Source organism: Arachis hypogaea, chromosome 18 (assembly GCF_003086295.3).
Source record: "Arachis hypogaea cultivar Tifrunner chromosome 18, arahy.Tifrunner.gnm2.J5K5, whole genome shotgun sequence".
NCBI lineage: Eukaryota > Viridiplantae > Streptophyta > Magnoliopsida > Fabales > Fabaceae > Arachis > Arachis hypogaea.
Genome location: NC_092053.1, coordinates 4,640,859 through 4,660,667, shown reverse-complemented (window position 1 = coordinate 4,660,667; position 19,809 = coordinate 4,640,859).

The following is a 19,809-nucleotide window of genomic DNA, read 5'->3' as shown; positions in this document are numbered from 1 at the left end:
AATCAATAAGTTCATATGAATAACATCCATAATTACATGAAGTTAACATCCACGTTAACATACATAATAAAATAAAATTAGCACCTAAAATTACAGTAGTGTGTTCTATTTGTTATACTCGATAGTGAAATTAGCCACTTTTGTATAGTTAACTATTAGGTAGAGTTTCATTTTTTTTAGGTCATAAACCAAGCCATTGGTGACGAAGAGCTAGATCCCGAGGAGAGAATGTGCTTCGGCACATTAGAAGATGCGCGTGCATATTATTACCGATATGCGGCTAGGACTGGATTTGTCGTCAAAATAAGAACCACCAGCTGGGAGACTAGAAACGATTAGAGGGTGGTTGTTAATCAGGCTTTGCATTGTAACAGCACATCCCGTGTAAAGGCACCCAAGAGAAGGAAAACGGTGGCCTCAACAAACTGCAAAGCCCATTGCTATTTGGCATCAGATAAGATGACAGGGCAGTGGAGGATTTCTCGAGTAGAGGTGTCCCACTCACACCCGCTTAATCCGAAGCTATCTGGAATGTTCTCAGCAAACCGTCAGCTAAGTATGCATGTGAAGGACCTGATACAGCAAAACGACCAAGCTGGCATTAGACCGAGTAAGATGTACCAGGCACTAGCCAATGCCGCCGGTGGCCCTGCCAACCTCACCTTTACGGAGAAGGATGTTAGAAATTATATTAGTCGTCACTTACGCATTTCCGGGGATAAGACGGATCCAAAAGAGTTACTTAAGCACTTCTCACGAATGAAGGAGCTCAATCCAAACTTTTTCTTTGAAATAGATGTGGATGAAAACCATAACCTTAGAAATGTGTTTTGGGCCGATGCTCGGTGTAGAGCTGCATGGGAATATTTTGGTGATGTCGTGACGTTTGACACTACTTACAAGACTAATAGGTACGAAATTATTATTTTTTTTGTTCGACTTAATTAGATTTTTTTAGAGCTAAGGCATTTAGAGTTTCTACCTACATTACATGTTTTTATATTTCCATTGTTTAGGTACGACATGCCGTTTGAGTCTTTCGTAGGTGTCAACCACCATGGGATGTCTACGCTTCTTGGGTGTGCATTATTGCGGAATGAGGATACTCGTACATTCCAATGACTTTTTTCGTACTTGGTTGAAGTGCATAGGTAAGTCCCCCATATGTGTTATAACAGATCAATCCCTGCAGATGCGTTTTGCATTAGAGACCACATTACCACACACACGCCATAGATGGTACATATGGCATATCCTAAATAAGATACCAAACAAGCTGGTAGGTTACCGTTGTTTCGATCAGCTCAACACATGCATGAAGAGGATTGTGTTTGAATCCAAATCTAAGGACTCATTTGAGAGAGATTGGCACGATTTTATTGAAGAGTATGACCTCCACAATTCTAGGTGGATAAATAGTAGTATAATATTTCGGTTCATTACTGCCTCTGTATGGCTTCTTTATAGATGTTATTTTATAGTCAATATGGATGTTGCACTTATGGGTTAACTTACACTATTTTTTTTTTGCATTTTTTGTTTTTCCTATTCATTGGTAGATATGTTTGATGACTGACACATGTGGGTGCTAGTATTTTTCAAGGACAAATTCTGGGTTGGCATGAGGAGCACACAGCGTAGTGAGAGCATGCATTCAGTTTTCGATAAGTACTTAAACAGTAAGAGCTTTTTGTTGCAATTTGTTCGCCAATACCAACACTGTATTATAGACAATGAGCAAAAGGAGCTTGAGTGTGATGCTGCTGATTTAAGGGGGATTATCCCTTGTGTTTCCAGCTCACCAATAGAGAAGCAGTTTCAGAAAAAATATACAAACTCCATATTTCGAGACGTTCAGGATCAATTTATAAAAAAAGCCGATTGTAACATCTCCTCAATCAACCATCATGGCACAAGTATAGTTTGTGAAGTTGACCAACAAAAGATGGTGTTTGACATGTTAGTGTATAGCAGATACCAAATCGTGTATTGCTCGCAGTCATCAGAAGTTCAATGTGATTGCTTTATGTTCCAATCGAATGGTATTCTATGATGTCACAGTCTTGTTGTTCTTCTACATTTTCGTGTAACAGCAGTGTCCTCACAATACATTCTATCTCGATGGAGTAAGAATGTTAGTCGGAGACACACATACATCAGGAGTAGCATTGACATGTACCGTTTTGATTAGGGGTGGTAGGCGGGGAAGCCCGCCCCGTCGGAAGCCCGCCCTCTGGCGGGCTGGCTCGCCCCGCCCCGCCTATTCAGGCAGTCCCAAAATCCTAGCCCGCCCCGCCTAATGGCGGGATGGCGGGCTGGCGGGCTAAGCCCGCCTAAATTTCTTTTTTTTTTTAATATTTATAAGTACATATCTTCTATTTAAATCAATATAAATGCAAATATTAAATATAAATAGTCTCCAAAATAAATAAACATAATCCAAAATACAAAAACATAGTTATAAATAGTCCCATAGACAAAATAAATATAATCCAAAATCCAAAAACATAATGATAAATAGTCTTCAAAGCAAATTAAACATAATTCGAAACACTTAATTTTCATCTTCATCTTTATGTAAGTCAATAACATCATTGGAACCAACTCATGAAGAATAGCCTTCTCCTTTTGCAATATCTTCCTCATCTTTATCTTCCTCTAGAAAAAAGTAAATAAATATATTAGAAAAATAGTACATAATAATGTTCAAAATCACTCAAGTATGTTGTATGTCATAAATATAATTATACCAAAATCATCATATCCACGTATCCAATTTCTGGTGCAAATCACCACTTCAACATTATCTGGCAACAAACGACTTCTATATTTATTCAAAACATGAGAACCCATGCTAAATGCAGATTCTGAAGCCACGGTAGTAATAGAAATGCTCAACAAATCTCGTGCCATTAGTGATAGTGTTGGAAAATGATGATGGTTGTCTTTCCACCATTGCAAAACATCAATGATTGCATCATTGCAAAATAATGTTGCCTCACTCAAATAAATATCAAGTTGGTTCTTTCCACTTTTCACTTTAGCTTCTTGATTACGGGACATCAAATTCTTTGCATTGCAAACAATATATGAATCAAAAAGTATGAAAAATAAAAAATACATATAACCAAGTAGATAAAAATACTTACACCAACAATTTTAATAAGCTGAGTTCCAATTGCAGAATTGTGGTCATAAACCTCAAAGAGCTTGTATAACTTACTCTTCACATGCTCCACTTTGTCTTTAGCACTAATAGGATTAATCTCATTATAGCAATGAACCAAAGTGTTGAGTTTAAATCTAGGATCAAGAACTGCCCCAAATACAAGAACAACACTGTATTCCTCCCAATATTTTTTGAACTTAATCATCATTTTTTCTCCCATGTTCCTTATAAGCACTTCATCATTCTTCAAATTATTCATTAAAATAAGCTGGATTTGCCAAACTTGTAAAAAATACAAGTTGGATGTTGGGTAAGAAGTTCCAGACATCAACTTGGTAGTTTCGTAAAATGGTAACAAGAAATCACATATCTTTTCAGTTCTTCTCCACTCATCTGATGAAGGACAATACTCCCTAAATCCAGCTTCTTTTACTTTATACATTTCAAAAGCTTTCTTATAAGGAATAGCACTTGCAAGCATTGCATAAAGTGAATTCCACCTAGTAGGAACATCTAAACATAATGCAGTCGTATACTCAAGTCCCTCAATATCTTCAAAACATTCTTTAAACTTAACCATTCGACTTTCAGATTTTCTCAGATACTTAATAGAATCTCTAATCTTATGCACTGCATCACCACATATTTTCATTCCATCTTGGACAATAAGATTTAAAATATGAGCAGAGCAACGAACATGAAAGAATTCACCACCACACAACAATGAACTATGCACATCCAAAGTACTTTTCAAGTGTTCAACACAAGTATAATTAGAAGAAGCATTATCCAAAGTAATGGAAAAAATCTTTTTATCAATTTTCCACTCAGTCAAAAGCGTAAAGATTTTAGAAGACAACTCAAATCCTGTGTGAAGAGGAGACATATGACAAAAATTGAGAATTTTACTCTGTAATTTCCAGTTCTCATCAACAAAATGTGCAGTCAAACATATAAACCCCTCATTGGTACTGGAAGTCCAAAGATCAGATGTTAAGCAAATTCTATTTGGAATAGAAACTAAATTTTTTTTTAAGTTTCGCAGCTTCTCTCTTGTGAACTTTCACTATGTCAGCCTTAACCGTATTCCTAGAAGGAAGTTTCAAAGTTGGATTAATATATTTCACCCAATTTTTAAATCTCCTATCATCAACCATATTAAAAGGCTTATCCCCAGCAACTACATAAGAAGCAAACATATCTCTAGCCACTCCTTAATCAATCTTAAGTGAACACATTCTAAGTTGCAATTCTGCTATAGTCTGACCAATATTTTCATGCTTAATTTGAGTACAACTATCAAGATGTCGTTTTATAGTAGAAGTGCCATATCGCTTACCTCCAGCTTTAAACACCTTCTTGCATCCTTTACACTCAGCACATTCTACTCCATCCTTATCTGGACCGAGCTTTTTGAAAAAATTCCAAACATCGGATGTTGCTGGTCTCAGCCTTTTCAAACTAGGTTCATCAACCTCGATCGGAGTAGCCTCAGAACCAACTCCAGTAGTAACAAGGTTACTCACAGTTTCAGAATTCATATTTTCTGAAATAAAAGCAAGTGTAAATTGTTTATATGAATCTGAAATAAAACAAGTATCAACTCATTTGATTTAATCAAAATTCAACCATTAGCAAACCACACAAAAAGTAGCAAACAATTTCTGAATCCGCATCAGATTCAAGTATTCAACCAAATATCAACCATTATCAACCATAATCAAAACTCAACCATTATCAAACAACACAAAAAACAGGAAACAATTTCTGAATCTGCATCAGATTTAACCAAATATCAACCATTATCAACCATAATCAAAACTCAACCATAATCAAAATTCAACCATAATCAGATTTAACCAAATATCAACCATAATCAAAACTCAACCAAATATCAACCATAATCAACCATAAACCCTAATTTACCTATACCAAACAGCACAAAACACAACAAACAAACCTAAATTGATGAATCTCAAACCCTAAGCCAGAAAACTAACCAGAGGAGGCGAGGACCAGGACAGAGGAGGCAAGGAGCAGCCGTGTCGTAGCAACGAAGATAAACAAAGAGACCCAGAGTCCCAGAGAGCGAGACCAGCAGCGAGAGGACAAGACCCAGGAGCCCAGGACCGAGACCAGCAGTGACGACGGCTAGACGGAGCAGCAGCGGTGGCTAGAACCCACGAGGCCACGAGGACCGAAGATCGACGGTGGCTCAGTGACTGCGACTCAGCAAGCGTCAGGGGTGAGGACGGAACTCTGAAGTGTGAGCTTGACGGCTGAGGTCGACGGAAGTGCGATCTTGACGGCTGAGGTCGATGGAAGTGCGAGACGGCGGGTGTGAGGTGTGACCGTGTGAGAGACTGAGAGTGACGGTGAGGATTGAAGACCTTGGGGACGAAGCTGAACGCTGAACGCTGGAGACTGGAGAAGCTGAAGGCTGAAGGCTGAAGCTCTGTCTTCTGTGTTGACTGTTGAGGACCGAGGGAGTGACGAGTGAGAGACTGAGAGTGACGGTGAGGAACTGAGGATTGAGGTCGAGGAGACGAGGAAGCTGCAAATCTGGAAATTGGAATTAGGGATTCATTAGGGTTTCGCTGGGGATTCGGGTCGGGTCGGGTCGAGTCGGGGGTGAGTGGGTTCATTGGTTCTGGATCTGGGCTGAAAAATAAGCCTTTTAACAAAAAAAAAAGTCTCAGCCCGCCGGGGAAGTCTGCCCCGCCCCGCCAAAGCCCACGGTTTGAGTGGTGTGGGTTAGGCGGGCTTTTGTCTTTCGGCGGTTCTAAATTTCCAGCCCGGCCCGCCTTTTTTGGCGGGTTACGCGGGCTGGCCCCTGCGGGTTTAGGCCCGTTTGCCATCCCTAGTTCTAATGAAAGCATGACCATTTTTAGGGAATTGTGTTCTGATTTTTACAACGTTGATCAGGATTTCGTGGCTACTCCAGAGGTTGCTGCTATATTGCGTGATGCCATGCACAGTGCTCGGCATAAGCTGAAAGAACACAAGGAATCCGAGCATCAAGTTGCACATGTACCAAGTGCGATTAACTCACATACGCGTGATGAATGTCCCGTTAGCATGGATGAGCTACAGGGCCCACGTCGTGTTCCTACGCGAGGTCGTCCAACGTCCACCAGACTTGGGGCAAATCTAGAAAAATTTATTAAAAAGAGGGCACACAAACACAAGAACACTCACAATCACAACAAGGTAAATATGAGATCTACCCTTTTTTACGTCATTTGTTTATTTTAAGTGTGTTGAATGGATGATAAGTTATGATGTTATTTTTCAATATGATTTGTGTGTTAAGGGATCTAATGGTAATGCACAACCATCTCCTACCAATATGGCATCTTCCTACAAAGATACGCAATGGGCTTGTTCAGAAATGATAGACAATTTGGCTACGTACTCTGGTTCCTTCATATCACTATTAAATTCATTCCATAACGCCGAACAATTGTGTATGTGTACCTAGTGTACTTTTCATAGCATTAATGTCATGTCCATTTATTTATTGTTTCCTCTTTTGTTTTGTTTTTAAATTTTTTTCACAAGAAGCATTTTTGAAGGATTCGAAATTTAACACCACAACATATCATAAGCATTAGAGTTTAGCAACTACTTTGTACTTTTCCCATGCTTTAATGTTATTTTACGTTATCATGATTTGGTGGTTTATTGGGTTTATTTTATATATTTTAATATACTCAACTTTATTTTACCTTGCTACAACTTCATATACCATTATTAAACAAAATATAATAACAGACTTGGCCAACTAATATACAATTTTTTTATTCTTTTACTCTTTTTTACCGTTATTATTTGTTACTAATATTTAAAATAATAAATATTCAGTTGATAATTTGATCATTATAATAATTTGGTGCATTACATGAAGTTTAAAATTGAATTTTAAAAGTATCCGTACACAATAAGGTGTTTATTTTATTATTTAAAAGTATCCGCACACAATAATATCCTCTAATTTATTAGAATAACAACCACGATCGAGCGTTTATTGCTTGGGCATAGATATTTTTAGCTGGCTGTTAAGTATGGATAATTTTAAAGTTTAATTAAAAGATTTTAAGTAGAATTCGAAAGAAAGTTCAAACTTCAATCAACGTGTTCTCGATCTGAGCAAAAATAAGTCAAACACATATAAAAAAATAAACTAAGAATTTAAAAATAATTATTTTCATACATAATTATTTACTGTGATATTGAATTCTTGTGTTTTTTTTTCCAGTCCAAATCCAAAAAATATTCGCAAGTATTTCATGATAAAATTCAGTAAATCCTGCAACCATATTAACCGTAAATACACACAGCAACTCTAGTCCTAATTAATTATTTGTAGATATATTTACCCTGTTGTCCAGTATAGGTAACCTTTTAAAAAAGATGCACCCGCTTTTGGTTTAAATCCGATAACATCCATCTATATTCCATGATAACATCCATTAAATTCTGAAATCAAATTAACAGAAAACACACACAGACCAACTCTAATCTCAATTTATGTCTTATAGTTCCGTTTAGTTTTCTTAGCCCGTTCTGCCCTTCGAACCAATGATCTTGTCCTTGGATTTGTCCAACGGTCTTCAATATTTTTCTTCTTTCCCCTATCCTCCACATGACGACATGGTACATTGAGTACACCCTCAACCTCACTCCTAGCAATGTTGTCTTTGCAAATTAGTATGTCAGTTACAATTTCTTTCCGAATTTGTTGCAGCTGGGCCTGTGGTGATAAACAGATGTATTTGTATTTGGTATAAAATACTTTAAAGAAGCAAATATAAATCCAGCCATCATAAGTAGAATTCATCCAAAAAGAGTTATTTATCAATTATTAAAAACGCAAATAAACATCAGCATATGTTTTGGATTTCACTAACCGTCGTCCAAATAGGCATGTTCAATTCATCCTCTGCCAAGCTCTTTAGATCCCACATTTCCATCCATTTAATGACATATACACCACAGTCCCACCTATACAACACAAATAACAAATAGTCGTGCCAATATATTAAAATTTTTGTGTGGGTTGATTTTTTTAACCATTCTTTGTTTTCATCTCTAGACTTACCCATTTGGCTATTTTTGGATCCTTGTTTCATAGCAACACTCATAGCTCTCAGTTGTAAATATTACATTTGGGTCTACAGTTGCTGCCAACTCTTGGAGAAGAAAGCCCTTCGACAAGCCAGATAGAAAATATTAGAGAGAAAAATATAAAAAAAATACATGCAAGGCAACACCTAACACCCGAAAAAATATGCATCATCAAATCTATTCTCACTTAGTAAATATTTAGCTATTTTCTCTCGGCACTCGGAGTGTGGGCCATTGTGCATGGAGTCTAACACCCATAGGTTATCAGTCTGCCGGTGGAGTACATATAGCCACCAGTGATCATCTCGACACACTGGAACAAACCACTTCATTGTTGAGTAAAGCATGTTAGCATATAGTTTTTTTCGCATTCTTGTAATGAAAAATAGATTTTGTGTGTGGATAAGTAAGTACGTGAATTACTTACATATTTAACTTGTTTCGCATTCCCCGCATCGAACCAGTGCTGCCCGCAGCCCATGAAGCTGCTAAGAACAGGGACAAAACCAGTGTCCGTCCCGACACATCGTTCAATATTATCATCAGTCAATATTAGGGCCTGCAAACCCATTTTGCATTAGTTAAACACCTAACGAAATAATTTAGAGTATCCTTCACCGAGGCAACTATGGGTATTAATTAATATTAAGTGGGTAAGGACAGATTGCACTAACCATTAGTCTCGGCGAAATACAGTAAAAATTCGTGCAAAACCTTGCGTTGCTCGAAGCATTGAACATGGCACACAATAATCAACCACCTGAATAGAATAAACGCATTGTATTTCATAGCACTTTAATGCAGAACATATACTCAGCAATTGATTACAGTTTTTTTGTTTGCTCTTACCGTATCGCTTACTCTTCTACGCCAACCTAGTGATTGAAGGTCCGCTCGCTGCAGCTAAACATCATCACCATTGCGAATTCACGCAAGCGTGGTATTCTATGCACCCCTACGATCTATCACCCACTTGTATATCATGATCATGTCATCACCTGTAGGCCTTGCAGCACCCCCAGATGGCATTAGTGTCTCCACCACATCTTTTGCTTTTCTTATGTTTTCTGGTTCTTCAGGTTCCGAAGTCGCATTTCGTTCATTTGTTACCGGAGATCCTGGCGTTGAGTCCGGTATGTGCATCTGACTGATGCCAAGCGAGAATGACGGGATTGAAAAGTCAGCTTGAGCTGGGTCCTCTGGCGCAACATACACTATCATTACAAGTTCTCCGGATTCCCTGCACATTCATTAACAATTAGGTGCTCTTAACTGAGTGCAAACTAAAATAAGAAAGTTGTGTGACCAGCATAAGATTATATGGATAACATCTATTATTGATTAAACATTCCACCTCAAAAACAGGAAAGAGTCAGAGATAAAAAGTCATGCACCTACTATAATTATCAATAATTCGTATTATTGTTAAATTCATCTAACTTGTCTTTTCTTTGAAGATCCTTCATCAACATTATCATTTGTTTCATTTTCAACAGGTGTGTCAGGCATTGTCTCATCCCCTGTGGGTATTTCAGCACATGTCTTCCTCATACTCACAGTATTCCCCCTAATAGACCTGTTTTGGGACTCTTGACTGTAGTTTCTGTTTAAATAAATTAGAAGTTGAGCAGCTATAGGTGATAATAACAAAAGATACCTGATACAAATCTGATCTAATCAAGTAAATCTAGTACGCTTAAATGTGTAAATGATGTTAATTCGAAAGTTTACCCAAAACTTCTTCGTGCAGAATAAAGTAAAGAATGGATAGTAACATCCGCAGTGCCAACCAATTAGCAACTAGAATGCCACACAGATAACATCGGGTGTGAGGCATGCATAACATCCTAATTTAAATGATAAATATTAGCTATTCGAACTCCTATTCTAGATAAATCTACAAGTTACAACCCCTATTGTTGCCATCCTTATCAATTAAGCACAATATCATACGTAAGTAACGTATATTAAAATTACTTTATAGATGGTAAAATTTCATATACAAACAAATCTAATGATTAATTATGTCAACGCAGATGCCCAAATAAAAAAAATTATACTAGTATACTATTAAAATGAGGCAGGTTAGAGCTTTAAAATTTCATACTATAACTGAAAATTCAGTAACTTGCCTTTTCTCGGAAGGCCCTTCATCAACATTATCATCTGTTACATTTACCATTAGCATGTCGGCCAATGTCTCCTCCCCTGTGGGCGTTTCCATACATGTCTTGTTCGTACACACTTTATCCCCCCAATGCATCCGTCTTGTGAATCTTGGCTACAATTTCTGTTTAAATAAATTGGAGGATGATCAACTATAAGTGATAATAAAAAAGGTCACCTAGCACAAATATAATCCGATCAAGTAAATCTAGTACACCCAAATATATAAATGAGTTTAATTCGAAATTTTACCCAAGGCTGCTTCGTGCCGAGTATAGTACAGAATGGACATTAACATCCGTAATTTCAATCAGTTAACATCCATAAGGCCACAGGGATAACATCAGGTGTCAGACATACATAACATCCAAACTAATAAGACAAAAATTAGCTATTCGAAATACTATTTAAAGCAACTAGTATTGGCATTACTTAGATCTTTATTTAATTGGAATAACGCTCATCAAACTATCATCCATGTTGCACATTAAAACCAAAGCAGCTTAGTAAAGGGTATTTAGCTATGTACATAAGGGAGAGGACACATAGTTTTCAAAGTTATTATGTTATGAAATGAATGCTAAAACACAAAAAGATGTATTTGCATGTGTAAGGTCTATTGCCATGCTCAAGATAAGTAGCTCCAACAGTTTTTTAAAGATATATCTACAAGTTACAGTATCAATACCACACTTCTAAAATGAGATAAATAATTAATTACTCTATACATGGTAAAACTTTATATACGATTAAAAAGACGCAAAATTTTAAAAATATTTATACTATAATACTATTAAAAAGACGCAGGTTAGAGCAATAAAATTTTATAACAAAAGTGAAAAATCATTGAATTCCTTTTTTTGGAAGGATGTTCATCAAATTTAGCCGGTGATGCATGACCAGCCAGTATGTCGGTCTCATTTTCATCTACTGTGGGAGCTTCTTTACGAGTCTTCTATTAGACTTTCTTTTTTTCCTAATGCATCCTCTCTTTGATACACGGTTGTACTTTTTCGGTATCCCAGACATCTTTTTAATTAAATTTAGAACCCTTACAGTGGACAAAGTATAAGTTTTATTTTCGTTAGAGCTTAAAAGAAGTGATCTGATTAACATATCTTTCACACTTATCACTATTAAAAGATTATATATCTATCATATGTCTCACCGAGTGAGATGTGCTTTCCTCTCCATCCATCTTCTTCAGATCAGCAAGCGACCAGTCTCTGATTCACGGTTCTCTCCCATTATATCTTCCTAAATCTCTATTCTTGTTAGCATGGAGATATATAATCTGAAAGTTATAGTAATTGCTATAAACAAGGTATACTATAAAATAACAAACAATAAATCAAAAGTTAGGGATATACGACTCACCAGTAATGCGAATATACATCCATCCACTGTCTTCTTCCCTACATCCTGAAACCTCAGAACTCCCTCAATTAGAAAATCATAAATGTACCTCGCCCAATATATCTTTCTTGGGTTCGATACATCAATGGCAGCCCGTATATGTATGTCTGAAACTGTGGCCTTTGGCAAGGGAAAGAACAAACACTTCGCTATCAACATGATGAACTGTCTCCGAAAGTTGATTCTATCGGCATCGGACTGCATCGAGCATGTGATTACATCCCTTTTCAAATCTACTTGTGTCTTTCCTGTGAAGCTGTTAATAAGTCGGTGCTCTGCTGGTGTTTCTGGAATTTTGAAACTATTTCCTGCCAAACACAAAATGAGTCCATGCAGTCCAAATCTTTAATGACTAATTTTACCAAAAACATATACTCAACAAGATTATTGTGGATAATTTTTTCCCTTTTCTCCCTATTTTATTTGGGGAGTTCTTACCATGGTTCGGTAGTCCAAAACACCACGTAATTGATTGAACCGATATGAGAATTTTTCTTGTTCCGACGATCAAAGACTTCTCATCCCGGCTATATGATGATGCTAATGCCACCATCATATCTTGGTTGACAACCCATTCAGGCACATATTGCAGCCAGCCAAATTCCATGTTCTGCACCTCCATTATTTTCTCTCTACCCGCGTCTGAACCTAATTACTTCATAACTGAAGCCATGCAATATGGCGAGCACCTAGATACCAGTGTTTTCTACACAAACATTCATAATCAGCACAAAGTGACAACGAAGGAGAATGTCAGTTTTAACATTTACTATTAAAACACAATATCCCGAGTTTATAGTTAATTCACTGCTAACCATTCAACGTACCTTTTTTAGTCCACTAATTTTTTTTGTGGTCTTCTTTTGGGAATGTTATTCTTATGTGTCTCTTTTTTGCTCCTGGTACGAGCCATGCCTACTTATTTTTTGAACACTTGTTCACAAGCAACTGCTATATATACTCAAATAACCCACTTAAATTAATCATTAACATACCAACATGTTTATCAATAGCATAGATACGCTAACAACTTTGCTTAGTATAACATCTATGATTGAAACATATCTTGCTCTATCATTATACTATCATAGTGGCCCCTCAAAATACCATTTACATGTCCAACTTTTTGAGAGTTTACTGTTAATCTCTATAAAATTTTAAATTCGATACCCACCTAAACTAACAACTTTGCTTGCAAATAACTTTGAACAGAAGTATGATATCAAGAGATTGCATATGAAATTATGATCCTTCCTCATATCCCATTCTCTATTTCTATCGTGATTGTTGTGATAACCACACTAATTAGGTTAGTTCAATACAAAAATCATGATTATTTACTATGTATCCATCATTCTCATAATTATTTCACTAAAGTAACTAATCAAAATTCAGTGAATTAATTTGTTTAACTATATATCATTATTTAAATAGTCATATATGTATGTATGTTCAATTTTTAAGAGACACCAATAAAGATAAAGCAATTCACACTAAAATTTTTTTATGCAAATTCCAACTCAACCTTTTATAAAGATAAAGCAATCTACACTAAAAAAATATCAAGGCATAACATCTTTATTGCATCCGTATTTAGAAGGATTTTTTTCTTTACATGAATAAAAACAGAAATCCGAAAAAAAAAATAATTTGCCACTAACCTTAAGTACTCCTAATGTACTCCTACTATAGTTAACTACCATAATCAGTCAACTATTAAAAAATACATAATCTAAGTGACTGATATGAAAAAAAAATAATTTATTCATATTTTTTTTTGTCTCATGGTAGAATTGATAAAGAGGGAAAAAATGAAAGGTACCTGGAGCAACTAGAATGAAAACGATTTCGTTTTTGCTCTACACTTTCACCTTAATTTTATCATCTAAAGACACAATTGCGGCTTTTTCAGTGGAGACCTTCAAAGTATGGAGGTAACCTGAACTAAATGGCTACTTTATATTAGTCACACAGTTAATAACTTGAAAGAAAATACAACACCGAGCATGCAAAATAGCAACTCAATCTACGGTTGAATAGATAAAAAATTAGTGGAACCGTAACACTCCAGAAAAATCATGGATGCTTATCAAAATGAAAAAAAAAAACCCTTTTTTGAAAAATTTTCTTCATCTCCAGCCCAAAATGCCCTTTTACAAGTTTTTTCCTTTTTCCAAACCCATCAACGTGAGATAAAGGCCAAAATTTTCATCGTTGACATCGATTCCGGCCGCATACAACAACTGATAATGGAGCCCCAATATGCCAATTAATCGAAACACAATTAATCGAAACATAAAACTATATAACATACCTATAGGAGTCGGAGACAAGGCCAGTGGAGACTTTCGAAGTATGGAGGCAACTTGAACGAAATGGCTGCTTCATATTTGTCACATTATTAACTACTTGAAAGAAAGCACAACACCAAGCACGCAACATAGCAATTCAAACCACGATTGAATAGATAAAAAATCAAGAGAACCGTAACACACCAGAAAAATCATGGCTACTTATGAAAACGAAAAAAACCCCTTTCTTGATGCCTTCCCTTCATCTCCACCCTTAAAACATCATCTTTTTCAAGATTTTCTCTTTTTCCTTTTTCCAAACCCATCAACGTGAGATAAAGACCAAAACTTTTATCGTTAACATCGACTCCAACCACATGCAACAACAGATAATGGAGCCCCAATATGCCAATTAATCGAAACATGAAACTAAATAACATGCCTATAGGAGTCAGAGATAAGGCTATGGGATGCTCCGATGACGAAGCTATTGGGTTTCTCCTCTCTGCGTCTTTTCGTTTTTCTCGGTAGTGGGGTTATGGATGGAATGAAATGGGGAGAAAAGTCTTGATCTTTCACTCGGGTTAATTTCTCTCTTTTCGGATGTTAATCCATTGGACATAAATTGCATTTTAATTGAAATAAATGTAGATGAGAGATTTTTAGGAATTTGATTGAGAGAAAACTGAAATTAATTTTGGGAATCAAATTAATTACTCCAGGCATGGAGAAGAAGGTAAAGTGATAAGTATGTTATTGATAAGCAAGTGTACTCCACTCGCTTATCATGAAATTGACATTTATTCTGTACTATATCTATATTATACAGTATTTTTTGTTTACCTAGCACTACCCATTTACTTATGGTTTCTTGTACCATCTTGTATCAATTACAATGGCCTAGCCAAGAAAAAGATCAAGTGCATCCGAAAAAAGAAAAGCGATACGAAACATTTTAAATGTATCTTGAAATTATATGTTAGTCGTTAATTTCAATCATAATATATATAGATTAATAACTAAAATCAATTTTATAATTGAGATCAGCTATTAAAATCATTAAAACACACCTAATTCCATAATATACTTTTTTTTAAGAGGAGCTCGACATATAAAGTGGAGCATAAAGAAAAAACACAACAGTAAGACAACTCAGACAAAGAGACAAATCCTGTAACCTACAAAAACCATATACCCCTTTGTTATCTCCGGCATTGCCATCAGCAACAAAAGGGATCCACACATTACCACTCCTTATAGCTCAGGAAGGACATGTTGACAATCTCCTCAACTCCTTTTCCTTTGTTTTGGAAAATCCTCCTATTCATTTCCAACCATAAGTTCCAGGTGATCGCACAGAAGCATACCATCCATTTTTTGCACTCCGCCTTCCTTTGTGATATCTCTATCCAACTTAAAAAATGCTCCTTCAACGTACTTGGGTAAGACCACTGTCTACCAACATACGATAACCATGCACACCAAACCTGCCAAGCAAAACTACAGCCAGAAAACAAGTGGTGACCAAACTCAATACTTTTGTTACATAAAACACACAAGGTATCATGTTGGTTAATAGCCCCAAACCGACTCAGTCTCTTTTTTGTACTTATCCTGCCAGTCAAAGCAAACCAAACAAATAACTCCACTCGTAGCGGGACTAGTCCTTTCCAAATAGTTTTAGTAAAGTTGTAGCTTGTGATATCCTCCGGGACCATTTCCGCCTGCATTACCTGTACAAAAGAGTTAGTTGAATAAATTCCATGTTTATCATATTTCTACACAATCCTATCCTCTCTGTCATGTGCAAGCCTGACCAGCCTTAATGCATCATGTAGCTGATTCACTAGATCTATCTCCCATTAGAATAGTTGTCGTCTCCATTAGAAGTTCCATATCTACTCTAACCCATCCCAAAACCCACAATCCCCTATCACTGATCCCTTTTGGTTTGAAACAGAGAAGAGTCTTGGATAGCAATCTTTCAACGAACCTCCAAAAAGCCAGACATCTTCCCAAAAGCGAGTACCTCTCCCATCCCCACCTCCATAGACAACCTAGTGATCATCTTCTGTCTCACTTCTTGATTCGTGAACTGTAACTGACAAATATCCCTCCATGGCCCCCCAGAGCAGGTATTTCTTGGTTGGCCAGGGGCACATTTGGATCCAGGTTATTGCAGGAACAAACCACATTCTTCCACAACGGACACTCCTCCTTTGAAAAGCGCCACCACCATTTAAACAGAAGAGCTGTGTTGCGGACCATAGCATCTCCAACTCCCAATCCGCCTAGCCTTTTAGGAGCCTGTACCACTTCCCACTTAACCATAGCCATACCATTCCTCCCATCCTCCTTACTCCAAAGAAATCTTCTCTGCAAGAAAATCAACTTCTCTGCAACAACCCTGGGCATCTTATATAAACTCAAATAATAAACTAGAAGGCTATTCAACACAGATTTGATAAGCACCAACTTGCCGGCTTTATTAAGGGCCTTGGCCTTCTAAAGGCTTAGCTTTTCCTCCACTTTGTCTATTATTGGCTTCCAAGTCTTGACCAATCTCGGGTTAGCTCCAAGCGGGATACCCAGGTATTTTACTGGAAGAGTGGCATCCTTACACTCCAGCACCATACACATACGTTCTACCCACTGCTCATTACAATTAATAGAAATCAAGCTAGATTTATCAAAATTAATACTTAAACCTGACATCAACTCAAAGCAACGAAGTAGTCTCCTGTAATTCTTGATGGTCTATTCCTCAGGTGGGCAGAACAACATCGTATTATCTGCAAACTGAAGATGCGATAACTCTATATGATCTCTCCCTACTAATAACAGAAATATACGACCGTTCCTGATAGCCTCTCTAATCATCCTATGTAGCACGTCAACCACAAATACAAATAAAAAAAGAGACAAAGAATCACATATTTAAAATGTGTTTCTCAATCTATTTATATTTGTATACGTACAATATCAAAACCCTTTTTATGTTAAATATAATAGTAGTAACAGAAATATTTCATAATAAAAAAATAAAAAATAACCAAAATTTATTTTATTTAATATTTATTAATTATTATAATAATTAATAAATATTAAATAAAGTAAGTTTTGACTTTTTATTTATCTTTCTAACATTATGCAGTAGTAAATGGACATGTTTTAAGTCCAAATGGTGATTTGGAACTTAGAATTAAACTGGTTCGTAATTTATAATTTAATGAATATATTATTCATTTATTTTAAAAGATAAAAAGACTATAAATTTGTTTGGATGTCATTTTCGAAAAAAATCTTTTTTAAAATAATATTTTTTTAAAATATTTTTTATAAAAATAAAAATATTTTATATTTGGATATTTTATGTAAATTTTTTTTTATTTATCAATTATATTTGAATAAAATAATAAGATAAAAATATTTTTTTGTTCATTTATTATGTAAAAGATATTTTTTTAAGAAAAAAATTTAAAGAAAAAAAGTAAATTGTAACTTCTCAACAAAAATATTTTTTTTAATTTTTTTAGTGCTTTTATTTTTACTATTAAAAATTTACCAAACACACTAAAAAATAAAAAAATACTTTTTTTATCGATTTAATGACACCCAAACAAACACGTATATATAATAACAAACAAAAAAAAAATCCTAATTTACAATTACACAATTGTTAAATTGACAAAAAAAATGTCCCTAATTTTTTAATATATATATATATATATATATATATATATATAATTCAACTCATAATTATTAACATTAATAGTTATTAAGATTTAGTACAGATATATTGTTATTATTATTCCAAACATTATTACTTTGAAATAATAATGATCATATGCAGATATATTATTGCTGTAGAGTGAAAACATTACTTTACAAGTAATAATTTATACGTAAACATCAGGAAAGATTTATTAAGTTTATATAACAGTAAATTCATTTTAGATTTATGTAATTATTATGTTGAAATCAAATATTGTACGTACTTATTATGTTAAATTTTATTTGTTTTTATTATATAATTATTTGTCTCTCTCTCTCTCTCTATATATATATGCATTCTAATAATTTCCAATGTGATTTTAATAACAACTCAAACGAGTTTTTTTTTTTTTTTCTGTCAATTTCATATATTCTTGTAATTTTTTTTTTAAATATAAGTTTACCTACAACCCTAAAGTTTATGGTGATGATCAGATTTTAAGTACTACATTTCATATATTATTACTTATATTTACTGAAACATTGATATTCCAATTTTTAACTGAAATATTTTAAATGTGCCCTTAATAAATTGATGATTATTGTTTTTGTCTAGTACATAATGTACAAATATGTCATTTTTCCTCAACAATAACATTGATCTACCTTAGGTTAGGGTGAAACTAAGGTTCTGTCCTTGTTATTGTTGTTGTTTTTTTTTTTTTTTTTTTCGGATATATATTCCATGACATTGAATTCAAATTCATACTTTTTATGATGGTGGAATTAATGAGGATGGAGAATTCATGCGAAATATGGGTCCGGAAATGGTAATGGTAATGGACGAGTGGGTCATTCACAACTAGACACCTCCATGTGCAGCTGATTAATATTAAAGGGTTTTCTAATTAATAAGTGCAGCTGATTAGTGATTAACATTAATAAGAATATTAGTTAAGGTTACTTATTTTAAAAATGTATATATTAAAATTTATTTATTAAATTAATTAATAATATAAAATATATTTTAAAATATAAAATATATATTTAAAATAAATTAAATATTATATGTATTTATACATAAATATAAAGTAATTAATTTGATAGTTGATTTTTAGTATGTATATAGATATATTTTTTTTTATATAAAACTTATTTGAGTGCTATTAAGTTATTAAAAAAATATTTTTTAATAAAAAATATATTTATATTTTTTAGTATATTTAACAAAATTTTAATAATAAAAGTAAAAATAAAAATATTTTTTTTAGAAGTTATAATTTATATTTTTTAAAAGATTTTTTTATTAAAAAAAATATTTTTAACATAATAAGTAAATAAATATTTTTATATAAAATATTTAAACATAAAATTATTTTATTTTCTTAAAATATCTTTTAAAAAAATTACTTGAATATATTTTTTCCTCATAAAAACTCATTCAAACAAGTTTATAATAAATATTTTGAAAACTTAAAATTTTTAAATTTTCAATATAAACATTTTATATTTAATATTTTAATTAAGTTCGTATAAGGGGAAAGAAACCGAATAAGAAAACAATTAATTAATAAGAAAAATTAAAGAGAATCAAGAGAAAAAAGGATTTCATTGATAAAGATTTTCAAAAAAAAAAAAAATACAATGTACTAATTTCATGTTTTTTTATTACATTTCTACTATATTTATTTATAATAAATCAATTAATTAATAAAACTATCTTAATTTGCTTTGGGGCTATTTTTTACTCATTAGGGTTCGATACTTGCTAACTAAATATAATATTAAATAGGAAAATTTTAATGCACGATGCTAAAGCCATTGATTAAATTGGTAATAATGCAGGTAATAAAGCACGACACGAAATTGCAGTTTTGACTTGCAACCTAGTGGAATATTAAAATTTAAAACGCATATGTTATCAAG